The sequence below is a fragment of the Mus caroli genome, unplaced genomic scaffold (genome assembly GCF_978045245.1).
Source record: "Mus caroli unplaced genomic scaffold, Mus_caroli_1 scaffold_3, whole genome shotgun sequence".
Taxonomy (NCBI): domain Eukaryota; kingdom Metazoa; phylum Chordata; class Mammalia; order Rodentia; family Muridae; genus Mus; species Mus caroli.
Window position 1 is genome coordinate 83,724,701 of NW_028227258.1, and position 15,629 is coordinate 83,740,329.

The 15,629-nt window shown below is 39.0% G+C and overlaps 1 long non-coding RNA gene across 17 annotated transcripts in view; it reads left to right on the plus strand.

The window, feature by feature from the left end:
* Window positions 1–15,629, plus strand: part of LOC147005611 (uncharacterized) — a 139,762-nt gene that overhangs the window by 83,075 nt on the left and 41,058 nt on the right. For 8 of the 17 annotated variants that reach the window (XR_015046718.1, XR_015046721.1, XR_015046723.1 and 5 more), the window contains one exon: window positions 15,015–15,110. This is a non-coding gene — a long non-coding RNA (uncharacterized LOC147005611). Of the gene's footprint in view, window positions 1–6,027; window positions 6,154–15,014; window positions 15,111–15,455; window positions 15,541–15,629 lie in introns of all 17 variants that reach the window. The other 9 variants (XR_015046719.1, XR_015046724.1, XR_015046722.1 and 6 more) reach the window with 3 other exon arrangements.

Sequence of the window (15,629 nt, forward strand, 5' to 3'; positions counted from 1 at the left end):
TGCCCCTACTCTGGTCCCTCCCGTTCCCTTTTCTTCCTCCAGGCTTCTTTAGCTTTGCCAAGCTGGCATCACTGACTTGGCTTCTCTTGCTTACCCACCTTTGTTTCTGGAGCGGTCATGTTACCAGCCCCACCTGAGACCTTTGAATCTGAGGATAAAAAACACACACTCAGCTTTATTACTTTAAAATTTACTGGCTAGCACAATGTTAAGCACAGAATCTCCTGTCCCAAACTTATCAGTTAGCTTGCATCAGCTGGCCTCCATCGACCTCCTTGGCTATCCACCTACACAGAGACCGCTAGTTCTAGTTTCCCTGGGATCTTACATGACTGTTTTGTGCTGCTCCTTCCAAAGGCTGGCCGGAAAACCCACTGCTCTTTCCATGTCTCCTTTTCCTCCTGGTACCCATATGTCCCTTTTGCTCAGCAATTGGCTCCTGGCCTCCTTTATTGACCAATCAAAAACCAATTAGGGACCAGACCACAATATCAGCACCTCTCCCTACAAGAGAGCTGTTCTGGAGAAAATGCAAATAATACTCAGAGGTAGCAAGAAGGTTGGTGTGGGAAGCCACATGTGCCATTGCAGAGTGGCGCTGGCTACCACTGGCCACTGCCCATGATTATGGGTAAATAACCAATGTGCGCATGTGCATAAGAGGTTTTTGCGGGAGTCACTGCCTGGCCCGACGCATATTAATGAGGTACTGGTAGCATAACCAATCAGGTATGGACACGTCACTCCTAGGCCTATATAAGCAGCACCATTTCTGGGCTCAGGGTCTTTCGCCTATGCAATCAATGCTCTCCCAATAAACGTGTGCAGAAGGATCCTATTGTGGCGCCGTTCTTGCTGGTGAGACGGGCGCTCACAGGTTGGGTTGATCCTGAGGAGAGCACATTCTTGAAAATCATGCTTGAAGGCAGAAAGATAATGGCAAAGTGGAGGATCTGGGCTAGAGGAAGAGACTGCATGGAGTATGAGAAAGCAGGGGACGAGAGGGAAATGCAGAAAATAAGATAGAATATGAGCTCAAATCACTAACAGAGTGAAAAGGATGAAGGGCAGTTAGGTAGAAACAGATTTTTTTTTATTTTATATTTTATGTGTTTTTCATTTGTGAGATTTAGTTGTTCTTATTTATGTGGCTTTTCTGTGAATGTTACACATCATGGCCTATTGTCTTTGGTGGAGTCGACAGTCTGATTGGTCCAATTTCTTGTTTGTTTTGGTGTGGAACATGGGACCCAGAACCCTTTGCAGAGCAGGCACACACCCTGCAACTGAAGTATACTCTAGGGCCTGCTTTACTCACGTTTAACTTATATTATGATATCCAGCAAAAAACAGAAGTCATGCAAAAGGCTTTGCAGGGGACTAATTAATATAACTAAAAGTCACTGGTGAAGGTTCCTTTTTTGTTTTTTTTGGTCAAATTGAAGGATCAAGAAACAATGATGTCTTTTAAAGAGGAAAGACAACTATACATACTTATGTATTTGGTTCAGAATTTTAGAAGACATACATTGTTAGGGAACATGTAGATAGTTTTCAGGATGGCCCAGAAATATTAAAAATTTATCCCCCCTCGGGAAATGTACAAATATTTATGCTTATGGCTTTTTAAAAAACAAATTCAAACCAAATGCACATTAAATGATAAAATTAAATCACATTTTAAGTAGTTCGCTACTCTTTGCATGGAAATTTTCTCTATAAAATATAGTTTTAATAGCAATATCTACTCCTTTATATTTGGAAAATAATTTCTTTAGTTATCCACATATTCTGGGTAGCGACTGTTCCCTGGCATAATGAGACAATATTCCTGCTTTCCTATGGTTCTCTTTTCAAAATTCACCACAGTTTAGTTTTAATATAGTCACTAGAGTCTCCTAATGCACAGCCAAGGACAGCATAGTGCTTTTGGTCGAAGTCTGGAATGATGACAGGTGGCCTGTACTTTATGAGTATTAGTTTGGCAGTGTGTAGAGAACATATTGGTGTTTGCAAAAGAAACTTCTGAACTCTGTACAGTCTCACCGAGGAGTCTGATTTCTTCTATAGGAGATTTTAAATCTTAATCTTTTCACTTTAAAATCCCAAGTACTCCAAATAGTCTCTTCGTTGATTCTGTGATCCAGATGAAATTTGGGTCCCCAGAAACTAATCATCTTACATCCTCCTCACTAGGCCTCAGTGGCAATTAGGTGTCCCAGCACTGATCATTTAAATCAGTATTCTAGATGGCCACTGGCATACTGTGAGGGAAGTAGGGGAAGGGAAGACAGACGGACAGGACGAGGTGAAATATCTGTTACTGGCTCAACTGTCAAGCATCATTCCTCAACTTATCCAAATGGTCCTTCCTAATTTTTTATTCTGCCTGAAAATGGTGGTGCCATGTATACAACATCATGTGACTTAATTCTTTATATAGAAATACTCCATATATCTTATAGGTGTATAGTTTTAGAGACATATTCTCAGGCCTTTCCTCCCTTGGCATGTTGATGGTATGCTTGTGAGTTTGAAGCAATAGAATTTATGCTGCCTTGACCCCCCCAGCCCTGGCAAACATTTGCTTCACATATTTCAGATCATCTCATTCTTGAGACAAAATTTATTATTTTTAAATTAATAAAACAATATCATGTAATTGGTAAAGATATGCACTCAATATAAAATCTGAACAGGGATTACTTCCTAGATTTCCCTGGAAAAGGATTAGTCCATGGGGGATTATGCTAAGTGCTTTTGTTTTCTTTAGTTAAATATAGAATGATAGATTTGTTAACTTGCATGGACCACATTTTAGAAAGTCCTCATTCACCCTGTGAAAGCCCCAGGTCAATGGAGGAAACCATTCTTCCTTATCCTGTCTCTAATCTGAGGGTGAGGGAATGAGCTGTCCTTGACCCTTTTCATTTTCTTTTCTACATTTGAGCTGGTATTTGTCTTTGCATAATCTTTATAAGAAATAAACACATGTTTCTCCCTGTAAAAAAAATAACAACAAAAATAGCCCATTAATATCTGCTTGTGCTTTTTGGCTCAGAATTTCTGACTTTTTCTAAACAATGTGTTATTCTAAGATTCTGCTTAGAATAGGAGAAAAGGAGAAAAGGAAAGAAAAGGAGATCAGCTTGGGTAGGGGGAGACAGTCTCTAGGACTTGCCAGAGACCTGGTATGGGGACAGACCCCTGGAAGTCTAAGGAGGTAACGCTAGCTGAGATTCCTAGCAGTGCGGAATATATCCAGTGCCCACTTCTTGTAGCCAGGCAGGACTACCAGTGGAAGGATAAGTACAGCAACCTACTCACAAAGCCTTCAACCCAAAATATGTCCTGCTAGCAAGATGTGCAGGGACAAAGATAGAGCAGAGTCTGAGGGAATGATCAACCAATGACTGCCCCAAATTGAGACCCAACCCATGGGCAAGAACTAATAATCTCTGACACTATTAATGATACTCCATTATGCTTGCAGACAGGAACCTAGCATAACTGTCCTCTGACAAGCTCCACCCAACAGCCAATGGAAAGAGATGCAGAAACTCACATTCAAAACATTGGATTGAGCTTGGGGAGTCTTACAGAATAGTTAGGAGAAAAATTGAGGGACCCAAAGAGGACAGGGACTCCACAGGAAGACCAACAGAGTTAACTAACCTGGACACCTGGGGGCTTCTAGAGATGGAATCACCAACCAAAGAGTGAGCTTGGGCTGGACCTAGGTCCCCTGTACATATGTAGCAGATGAGCAGCTTGGTCTTCATGTAGGTTCCTCAAACTACTGGCACAGTGACTGTCCCTGAGCCTGTTGCCTGCCTGCCTGCCTGTGGATCCAGAACTCCTAAATGGACAGCTTTATTTGGCCTCCGTGGGAGAAGATGTGCCTAGTCCCGCAGCAACTTCATGTGCAGGGTGAGAGAGTATGAGGGATCTAGGAGTGATCAGCATGGGGGGATGGGAGGGTGGAGGAATGTGGGGTGGGGGTTCATGGGGGATTTGACAATGAGAGTGGGGCTTCTTCTAAGGGGAATGGGGGAAGGACTTATGTGAGGTAATACTTGGAAGAGAGGAAGGGCTGATATTGGTTTGTAAAGTGAGAAAAGAAATAAATTTAATTCAAAATTTTAATTGCTCATTTTCATAAATATTTTTGAAGTATGGCAGTTTATCATTTATATACTATGGATAATGATAAAATCAAGATAATCAGCATTTCTATTTCCTTGAACATGTAACATTTCCATTATTTTGGGAGCCTTTGGATACTGCAATTAAAAGAAAAAATATTGACCTTGCCTAGTCTTCTTTTCTATATTTGGTATTCATTTAAATATATATAAATTATACTTAATCATATTTGGTATATATTAACAACTTCTCTTTGTCTCTAGTCTATGACCACAATCCATTGTATAAACAGGCCATATTTAACTCATCTATTCATCCAATTACAATCAAGCTGGTTGATTCCATGTTTTCAGTTGTGAGCAATGCTTCAGGAAGCATAAATGTGTATTTATCTTTTGATATTTTGATGTTTTCTTACACATACACAACATAGTATGTACTGACTAGTTTTGTATCAACTTGACACAGCCTGGATTTATCACAGAGAAAGGAGCTTCAGTTGGGGAAATGCCTCCATGAGATCCAGCTGTAAGGCATTTTCTCAATTAGTGACAAGGGGGAAAGGCCCCTTGTGGGTGGGACCATCCCTGGTCTGGTAGTCTTGAGTTCTATAAGAGAGCAGGCTGAGCAAGCCAGGGGAAGCAGGCCAGTAAGGAACATTCCTCCATGGCCTCTGCATCTGCTCCTGCTTCCTGACCTGCTTGAGTTCCAGTCCTGACTTCCTTTGTTGATGAACAGCAGTGTGGAAATGTAAGCTGAATAAACCCTTTCCTCCCAAACTTGCTTCTTGGTCATGATGTTTGTGCAGGATTAGGAACCCTGACTAAGACATAGTGGGACTGTCAGATCATGTCTTTCTAGTTTTGTGCAGAAGCACTTGTGACTCCAGGCCCGTAGGCAGCAGAAAGAAATGTACAGAGGCTCCATGGAGAAAGTATCCAAGGTCCTAGCTTCTGACAGTGTTAGGCTGTTACCATAGGTCCTGCTGAAGCAAGAAATAGTGCTTTTGTATAGCATCTATAGTATGGGAACTGAGATGCATGAAGGTACCCAGGCCTGCTGAAGTAAGGACTAGTGTTTCAGCCTGGGTCACTGGCAGAGACAGTATAGCATCAGACCCCCTTCTTTATAGTTCTGTAAGTACAATCTAGGCACTGACTTTCTACCTGGCACTCTCTTGTTGGAATAGAGCCTCTGGGCTGGGATATGGTGGCCACCCAGGGTGACTTTACTTCTTTTTTTTTTTTTTTTTTTTTTGGCTTTTCGAGACAGGGTTTCTCTGTATAGCTCTGGCTGTCCTGGAACTCACTTTGTAGACCAGGCTGGCCTCGAACTCAGAAATCCGCCTGCCTCTGCCTCCCGAGTGCTGGAATTAAAGGCTTGTGCCACCACGCCCGGCTTTGACTTTACTTCTTAAGCAAAGCACTTACATAGGCACAGACAAAGCCTATGGTTGCAACATTTCTGTCCTCAGGATCACTAGACTGCAGCAAGTAGGGTGGTGAGCTCACTGGGGTTCTCTTGTTTATCTTTTCCTGGGAACATGGAGCCTCCATTGGCCAGGGAAATGTACATTTGCTGTGTCTCATTCCATGTGTCTGGAACTTTAGGGTTCCATCGCTCCCTTGTGGATTTCCAGTATTCTTCCTCTGATAACCGAATGTAGGTATTCATTTGTTGCCTCTTTTCTCCTTTAAGATGAAGCTCAGTGGAGTGGTGCATACCTCTATTTTAGTCATCTTACGTATGTAGTCTTCTCTTGATAGGCATTTCATTTGGATTGGTAAGGAGTAACTAACTTTACAAGAATCATGGCAGTGCATTCAAAAACAGCTCGATCATTTACCCTGACTTTCACTTTTTCCATATCCTTTATGCAAGGTCCCTGAGAAAGACAAGGATTCAGAATCAAGATCCTTTTAAGGTCCCATTTTTTTCCTGAGACTCCTGCACAGTTGAGGAGGCAAGGGAAGCAGCCGAGAAAGGAACATTGTGATGATGATAGATGTGAGTACACCAAACATGCTCTCTAATGATAGGTCTGGGGCATGCTAGTGTTCGTTAGTTATCTGGGGAAAAAATGATTCCCTGTACCCATTAAAGGATCTAGTCCTTAATGCTATTCACGAAAGACAAAGCAAGCTATCATGGCTTATGCAACCTAACCTGTAGCAGCCTCCTCTGCAGTGCCCCTGCTTGCTACTGGGTGTGACAAAGAAACTCTTAGTTCAGCTGGCTGTGCTGGCTCTAAACAGCACTTACAGAGGTGACACTTTCCTGTCCTAAGGGAGATCAGTCTATCTGGTAGCAGTAGATACCCTGCTGAGTTTTACTGATCAGGTTTGCTCATTGTTTTCTCAGTTCACTTCTAGTAGGCCTCTGCTATAGGATCAAATCACTGTTTCCTCTGTATTTTTACCTTATTGAAATATTCTCAGCAGAATCTCAGAAGTCTTCACACATAATAGTCATTACATGACCTTTCTTGGCATTATCAACAGGATGAGTTCAAGTGCCTATGTCCCGTGGGACCCTAGGGAGGGAACAGAAGTGCATACTCTGGAAGTGAGCAGCTCTTGGGCAGAACAGGTAACAGGCTCCAGAGACACAGGGTCTACCATCAATGTGCCAAGAGGAAAAGAAAATGTCAGAGCATATTTCTCTAAAATTAAATGTGTAGGATGATACCAAGATAAGTTCAAGTGACCTTTGAAATATTCTAATTTCACAGCTTTTGACTCGATGCATGATTTTGATTTTTGGGTTTTGTTTTTGTTTTTGTTTTTGTTTTTGTTTTTTTCAGGAAGTCTTGGTACACATGTATTACATACAATCCATGCATGAGAAAGTTGGTAGTTCAGGGTATGCACAGTTCCTATTTGGGAAGGGCAATAGAAACTAATGTTTTATTATTTTTAAAAATGATGTGAAGGCACATTTCTGCAAACAGTCTATGGTTTAGCTTCACTAGCTCCTGTGACAGTTCTGTGGTCACAGCATGCCTCACTTTTCTAAAAACATTTTATATTTTCAAAGATCAAAAATAGTAATATACTCAAATTTAAAAAAAAAATTCTTGTAGCACTTTAACATTCCTGGTTTCCCTGGAGATCTGTGGGTGCAAGAACATTCATGCTCGCAACACATTTTAAACCATATTTGTCTAAGTTGCTAGACTGTTAGTTCTACCCAAACACAAATTATTTTTTTTATTCCTAGTGAATATACCTTCTAGGTCCTCAACAATAATTTGTTATGGTAGCAAATAGTTGATTATTATTGCTATTGATCAAAAAAGAGTGCATTAGTGAAATCTGAAGTCTAGATGGTGCAAATTTCTTGCAAAGAAATAGTTGTTTATCACATTTAATTAATAAAGTAATTCTGAGGGGTTAGTAACATAGATTCATAGTAGAGGGCTTACTTAACTCACACACTGCAAATCCCTGCCTAATTCTCCATAAAATAAAATTTTAATTAAATCAGAAGAGTGACCATTAGAAATTAGGAAGTTGTGTATGTGCTTAGTTTGGTCTGAAGGGGTTGAATGTCATCAACACCAACTGTCTGCACATATGGAATTATCACCGTGAACTTCAGTGATATATACTAGTAATTCATGCTAATATTACACATATAAAAAAGAAATTGCATCTTATCCGATTTAAAATAAAATCATTTCCATTAGTTTGACATATGCAGAACGTTTTAGAATGTGAACCATATAATAAACAAAAAAAAATCACAGACATATGCATGTGTAACAGAAAATATAACTGGCACTAGAACAGTAATCTACAAGAAAGATGAAGTTAACAGAATCACTCAATTAGTATGTAGGTTAAACCAGAAATTAAAAGAAAAAGGAAAATCACAAGAAACATCCCCCCACTCACCCACTCACCTAAAACAAAACAAAGCCCATAACATTGGAAGCTTGTAGAGGCCAGAGGAGGGCACTGGAAGCCCTAGACTTGTTATTACTGAAGTTATAAGTGGTTATGGGTCTCTCAGTGTAGCTGTTGTGAATTGAACTCAGGTCTCTACAAAGTACTGCACATTTTTAACTGATGATCCAGCTCTTTGTCCATAGAGTATGTGACTTTTTTATGCTTTTTGTGTGCTTAAATTCCTTGCAAACTTCATGACCTTTTATAGGAGACACTGTCATACTAGATAGCCAGCATGCTCCTCTCTCCAGCCCTAGGAAACCTACCTATCCATTTGCTTACCTTGCCTTACTGCAGACACATGCTGGGATACTGGTATTCGAGATCTGCATCTAGGTCTGCATTTAGCTTCTACCTGGACACAGTGCAGTGAAAGTACCATGAAAGCTAGTCATCTTCTCATGTTTTCAGCCTTCATTTGAATGTGATTTGTCTCTCATTAGTGATTTTTTTCTGAGGTATATTGAAGACTTTTAATGTTGTTACCTTTATTGTTTGGTTTTTGAGTCTATCCCACACCATACCGCACCTCCACTAAACATATCCCTGGCTTCTTTTTCTTTTTTTATAAAACACATCAGATACTGACTCTGGCTACAGTGAGGTGGGGTGGCCATGCTCGTTCAGCTTTGCTTCTTAGTACAGAGACATGTTGCTTCTACTTCTTATCCTTAGGAAGAAAAGGGAAAGGGACAGAATTCTTCCCCTCACAACTCACTTTCTTACAACTTTTTCACATGCAGCAGTTTAATACTTTTCTTTTAATATTGGGTCATAGATTGTGTCACTCCCTGGTGGATGGTTTTCAAAACATAAGGTTTATGCAGCAAATGTGTAAGGTTTTAGGATGAATCAGATCATACCAGAATGGCTCTTTCAACCATGTGAGTATTCAGAAGGATGAATAAAAGCAAATTATTTTTTTGCTGTGGATTCCAATGTTATTCACAGTGTTATTCAAGAATCAGGAAAGCATAGTCACTTATGATGACATTGGCACTCTGTTTTAAAGGGAACTAAGCATTATTATTTATTTATTGGTAGGCACAGTTTGCTCTAGTCTTCCAAATAAAACACATATTTTATAAGCTATAAAAATGTACTAGCCCAGTGGAGATTTTAAGAATGAAACAAATAATTGAATAAAAAAAATAATTTCATATCTTTCAGATTAGATTTTGGGCTGTAAAAATGAAGTTACTTTATATAATACTAATGCATTTTATATGAGAAAGTGAGTGAAAAAATCTGTATATGAGCTTCAATAAGTGTATATAAGATTGTGACTGTAATATAATGATAAGTTTATTATCATCTAACTTCTGGAATTGGTTTTCTACTCAGACTTTTTATATTTCATTGCTGTTCCATCTATCTAAATGTTGACAAGGGATGCCGCCTTATATTTCTTGATTTTGTCAATGTTCTGTGTAATTTTGAGTCTTGATAATTTTGGTAGTGCTTTAGTATGTAATTTCTTTCAACTGTGTGATCAGTTATATAAAGTTTTCTAAGCAAACAATTGGTTGCATATGTATGAGAGTTGACATTTTCTTTTTAAGGGACGAGATTTTCAAAAATTGAATTTCCAAAGCCCCCAAAGTCTTTTTTTTTTTTTTTTTAAATAATTTGCTATAGACAGACAGGGTAGCACACACCTGCAATCCTTGTATGTGAGATGTTATGGCAGGAATTCTGAGTTCTAGGACAGCCTGGGATACGAAGTAAACAACAGCAGTGTAAGGAAGCAATAAACTTGGCAATGATGACTTATTGTGAACATGTAGGGGTGGGGCAGAAATGATAGAGATCTGACCATATCAGAGGGCAAAGAGACTGCCTGATCATCTGCAAATACCTGGGATCTTATTTAGTTTAGGAATTAGAGTCTTGGGAATGGGTCTTGGGAATCCTCTCAGTGATCAACACACAAAATTTCTGTAGGTCAGGTTAAACGCAATCTATATATATGTTGTTGGTGGTTCTTTTTTTTTAACCTAAAATGAATACAAACCTTCATTTCATAAATGAAGGTATAGATAATGTGTTTATGTACAATCTTAAGGTGAGAGGGTGACTTGAACAGCAATGCTCATTTCAAGGCAGGCATCAGAACTCTTCCAGTCCAGGAGTCTCTCATAGTCAAGGCTTCTTTTCCCTTTCATGCCCTGCTTCTGCCATCTACCCTAATAATATATTTACACATTCTCCAATATTTTTGAATTCTTATGAAATTGAAAAGTGTTAGTTTTGGGGCATATGGAGTTTAGTTTACACAAATGTTCTAGTCCTCTAGAGTTCTTATTCTGTTTAGGTTTATTTTTGAATTTAAGATTTGTCATGTTCTGATGTAATGGAATTTCTGGTAGGGAAATACAGCTTGATACCAAGCACACTCCTTGAGCACATGTTAACACTTGTGCCCTCCCTAATGAGTACTGCTGTCTCTCCAGGCCCTAGTCACTGTGAATAATGAGCACTGGAAAGCTTTGGCCTCCAGAGAGTATTTATCTGGATTTCTTACTCAAATGAGAGAGCTCTAGGGCAGGGCTCAGGCAGCCTTAATCTCAATATGCTCTGCCAGATTGCATTCCACAAGAGCAAATGTGTTTATGCTTATGCTATATGAAAGCAGACTTTTCATCTCCCTCTTCATGTCTAAAGTTTAATATCACCCTTCAATCTAGTTAGACAGTTGTGATCTGTTATTTTTAGCAAATCACATTAAGATATATTGGTGTTGGGCTTTAGTTTTCCACTTTTCTTTATCTATATATCTGTTTTTGGTTTATAATGAAAAAACGTTACAATTGCAGGACACATAGATTACCCATGGGTACCGAAGAGGGATCAGTTCAACTTCTGTCCTCATCAGTGTCCTCTTGCTGTGTTGAGATACCCTCGACACAGCAGATTTTAGAAAATAAAATGTTTAGTTGGAAACTTACTCAAAGTTTAAGAAGCTTAGTCCATTATCATCATGGTAGGAAGCACGATGACACGCAGGTTCTTGAGCAGTATATGATAGCTACATGCTGGCATGGGCTTTTGAAAACTCAAAACCCACCCCTCCTAACATACTTGCTCCACAAGGCCACACCTACTCCAACAAAGCCACACTTCAAATCCTTCTCAGTGTTCCACCCTGATAACTAAGCCTTCAAATGTATATATCAATTTCTTTTATAAAAGTGATCATTAATGTACTCATAAACCGAATTTTCATGTGTTGATTTAAAACATGAAAGTACTAGAATTTAAAAAAAAATACAACTTCGAATTTCTTTTCAGCTGAAAGTTTGGCTTTCAAACAACTACCACAACCAAACTAACCTACCTCATGTTTGCAGATATGTCTGTTGAAAGATCCCATGATTAAAACATCGCTAGGCCTATATGCCTCAGTGTATGAGCAGCTTCTTCCAGTATGGCTTCTGGTCTCACCATCCAGTGGCCACGAACTTGGACATGCTTTGATTTAGATTCCCATTTCTCTTGCACACTGACTTGTTAAATAAGTGCAGCATTTGCTTTTCAGCTTAGAACCTCTCAATGCTGAGACCTTTTAGAATATCATGCATGATCTTAGTCCTCTCACAGCAAAGTCCTCATGATCGTTCTTTTTCCCTGGGAAGCTTTCTTTCCCCACAGGAAAGCTTACTGTCCTGCCATTATCTTGAAAACAATATTTCTTTCTCTCAGATAATTTTCTGGTGATAGACTTTTATTTGCTATAACATGCCTTATGTTATTCATACTGTTCACATTCTAGTTATCCCTAGTGTTTGGGATGGGGTTAATCTAAGATTAGTTTACATGTCCTATTTGTTTAGTTATTACCCATAAAATGTGTGAATGAATTCACGTATTAAGTTATTCACACACATTTCTTTAGAACACCGTATGTACCAATGTAGTGCCTATAGCTGATGATACAATGATGGGCACGATGTGTGGACTACACATGGAAGGCACATACTGTCTGTTGGAGAACACAGAGCAGCACATACTCTGGCATGCAGAGGACCCAGTGCTAAGCAGGAGAGAATGTTGCTAGATACAGAAACCAGGATGATAGTTATTCTCTTCAAGGTGCAGCCATTCTGTTGGTCTATGGCAAGCTATGCTTTGGGTTTGGTTCCGTTGGCTCAACAGGCAGACAAGAATTTTACCCTATGCCCCAGGCATTTTCTTACCAGTACTCTTTTCTCACAACAGAGCGTCTCCACAAGTTTTTGCCATTTCTGTCCTTTAAAATACAGCACATTTCTAAGGCAAAAAAGTGGTACTTCAAAACGTTTTTATTTCTACTTTTATGAGGAAAAGAATTTCTGAAAATAATCTAAGTTTATCTTAGTTTGAAACTTCACAAGTGTAGCATATTATCCATAATGTCTTAAAAAGTATGATGGAAAGCCAAGGTTAGATAGTTTTAGGTTTTGGGTGGAGTAATGAGGGGAAAGAATAGCTAATAATTCTTTTTAAGACCTAAACTTCAGTGCACAATTTTGCTTGTTTACTCATTGCTTACAGGTGTGCATGGTAACATTGATAACATTCCTCTTTTCTCTGTCAAAGCACTTAGCATACAATTATTTTAATGAGGTAAATGTAATGGGGCCAAGGGACTCCTGAGAACTCATTTAACACCACATGGTGGTAGCCTGGGAAGGAACTCATGGGAGCTCATTTTAGCATCACCTGGTAGTGAAGAAGGATAAGAAAGAGTTTTAAATTGACTTTTCCTCACCCAGAATCATTCCTATGCAAATACTCTGTTGTTCAAGGGCTCCAGGAAGTATTCATCTTCAGATGGTTCACTCATGCTAAAACATTGACAGTGAAGAAAACCCTGGCTCACTGCTGACTTCCACTCATTTACTGTCATGTTAAGGACTTCCCCCATTGCTGGAGCAAAAACAACTTAAGGAAAGAAGGGCTTATTTGTCTCAGACTCTGAATCTACAGCCCACCATGGAAGGGAAGGAAAAATGGCAGCTGTGATAAGTGCTCATGTTGTATCCCTAGTCAGGAAGCAGAGAGAAATGCATGCTGGTAATAACCTGACTTTCTCCCTTTTTATTCAGACAAGAGCTCTGAGCTATGGAATGGGCCTGCTTACGTTTTGGGCAGGGCTTCCGTGCTCAGGTCAATCTTCTGGAAGCATGCTCATATATACACCCTCAGATATGCTTCCATAGTGAGTCTAAGTCCCACTAAACTGAAGGTGAAATTACCTACCACAACTATAGTGATTGTAAAAATGTCCTGATTACTTGATGAAAAATGTTTCACAATAAATGCTGTATAAATGTCTCTCAGGTTTTGGCAGTAAAATTTCCAGGTAGGGAATAAAGCTACTATTTTAGCCTGTATTAAAAATAATCATGCCAGATCCATTATGTATATTATTTATTGTAATACATTTTTTAGCTAATACTGATTTAATTTAGCTCTTGTGACACTGGGAATATGTTTTCAGTTTACCTTTTCTTAATGTAATCACCCTAAGTATGCTGTATGAAAACAGACTATTTGTGGGCAAACTCCATTCCTTTTCTGTAGCCAGGGTGTTGTATTGATCAGTGTTATTCACACTGACTTTATGTGAACAGAATAGAGGCCCTCAAAATAAACACCAGGGTCAGCAGCAGCAAACTGAAGTGACCTGTTCAAGTCCTCGAAGTTCTCATAGCAGAGTGTCACACTGTCCAGGGTGGCAAGATGCATGTCTCAGCATATCTGCATCCTGCTTGAGAATCTGCTACTTCGGCGCCATGGCAACTTGACTCACCAGTAAGCTACAGCTTCACATGGAGAAACTTTGTCGTTCCCTTGTCTTCATCCCCTGATCCCTCCTCCATCCACTACTCCATCCTTTTAATAAACATGCTTAGAATAATTTTTGAATATGGCAAACATTTGTTATAAAAATATTTGAATAATTGGTTGAAAGAGCATAAGGGTATTTGTAATCCAACACTCCAAAATGACTAAAGCTTCTATATATCATAATTCATGTTAACAGTTTATGCTGCTTTTTAAATGTAATGTTCTGCATAAATTTTCCTTTAGAGTTAGATATGAGTTTTAAATGCATTTTTGTTAACTTAATTTTTATTAGTAAGGGTTTTTTCTTTGACTAATTCTCATATGCATATAGTGTATTTTGATGACTCTCTTCTTATCTTGTACATAACTACACAATATTCTCACTATCCCAGAATCTGTTAGCTTCCAATAGTTTCACAGTGGGTCATATAGAGCCATGAATCCCTTCTTCTTCTAGAGCTGACTGTTAGGAAGTCACAATTTGTCTAGGCCTAGTTTGAGTAGTCAAGGTTATGAGTTCATGATTGCAATGGCTGTATCAAGCTTAGAAGGTGCTATTTTGCAAATGTTCTCTCATTTCCAGCTCTTACAGTGCTTCAACCTCCTCTTCCACAATGTTCCCTGACCATAAGTGCAGTAACATAAATAGCCTTATTTAAGACTGAGTCTTCAAGCATTTTTTTTTTAAATCAAAAAAACTTTGATTGCACAGCCATGGCTCTTTGTATTCATTTCTACTCAATGCAAAGAGTGGCTTGATTTTTGTTTTTGTTTTTGTTTCATTTTTTTGTTTTTGTTTTTGTTTTTGTTTTTGTTTTTGTTTTTGTTTTTTGACTGAAAGTAGGCTTTATCTGTGGGCATCCATATAGATATTGGGAAGGTGGTTTGGTGATGTGTTAATTCAGCTCAGTATCAGTCAAAAACCCCAAACTAAGACTTATAGACAAGGCCTTCAATCCAATAAAGGAGTGGCGTGTTACCCCCTGCTACACTCGCACCTATGGCTACATTATGCCTGTTTAGAATAGTATTCTAATTTATAGAGTTTACACCTGAGCAACATTGTTGATGTTCTTACACTTTCAGAATCCTGTAAAGTACCATCTGGGACCATGGAAATTAGTCATCATGGAGGAATTACCAGCTAAGTGCCAGCTTGATTTATCTACCTTGCATCCAAAGGTGTGATGTCTTCAGTAATGGGGCCCTATCAACTGATTTTGATGGGTTAACAAGATGAATGGCAAGAGCTTGTGTGGGGTCTGGAGAAGTTTTAGGTTCTCAATGACTAACAACTCCTATGGAGTTGCTACTGGGGTTTTTGTTTAGTAACCAGTTCCTTCTAAGATAGGCATTGCCTAACTATGCAGTGTATCTGCCTTCAAACTCTCTTTTATGATTTAGTTAGATTACCAGATCTACTGTATGTCCCAGCCATCCAGCTCCTGGGCATACATGCTAAGGAATTTGTGACCCATTACAGAGACATTTGCCCATCCATGTTTACAGCATCTCTATTCACTATAGGTAGAAAATGGAATCATCTCAGATTTAATTACATCTGTAATCAGCTGATGAATGGATAATGAAGAAGGGGTACATAATTATTCAGGTATAAAGAAAATTTACAAAATTTTCAGATAAATGGTTGGAACTGAAAAAAATGTTACATTTAATGAGGAAATCTAGATCCAGAACCAT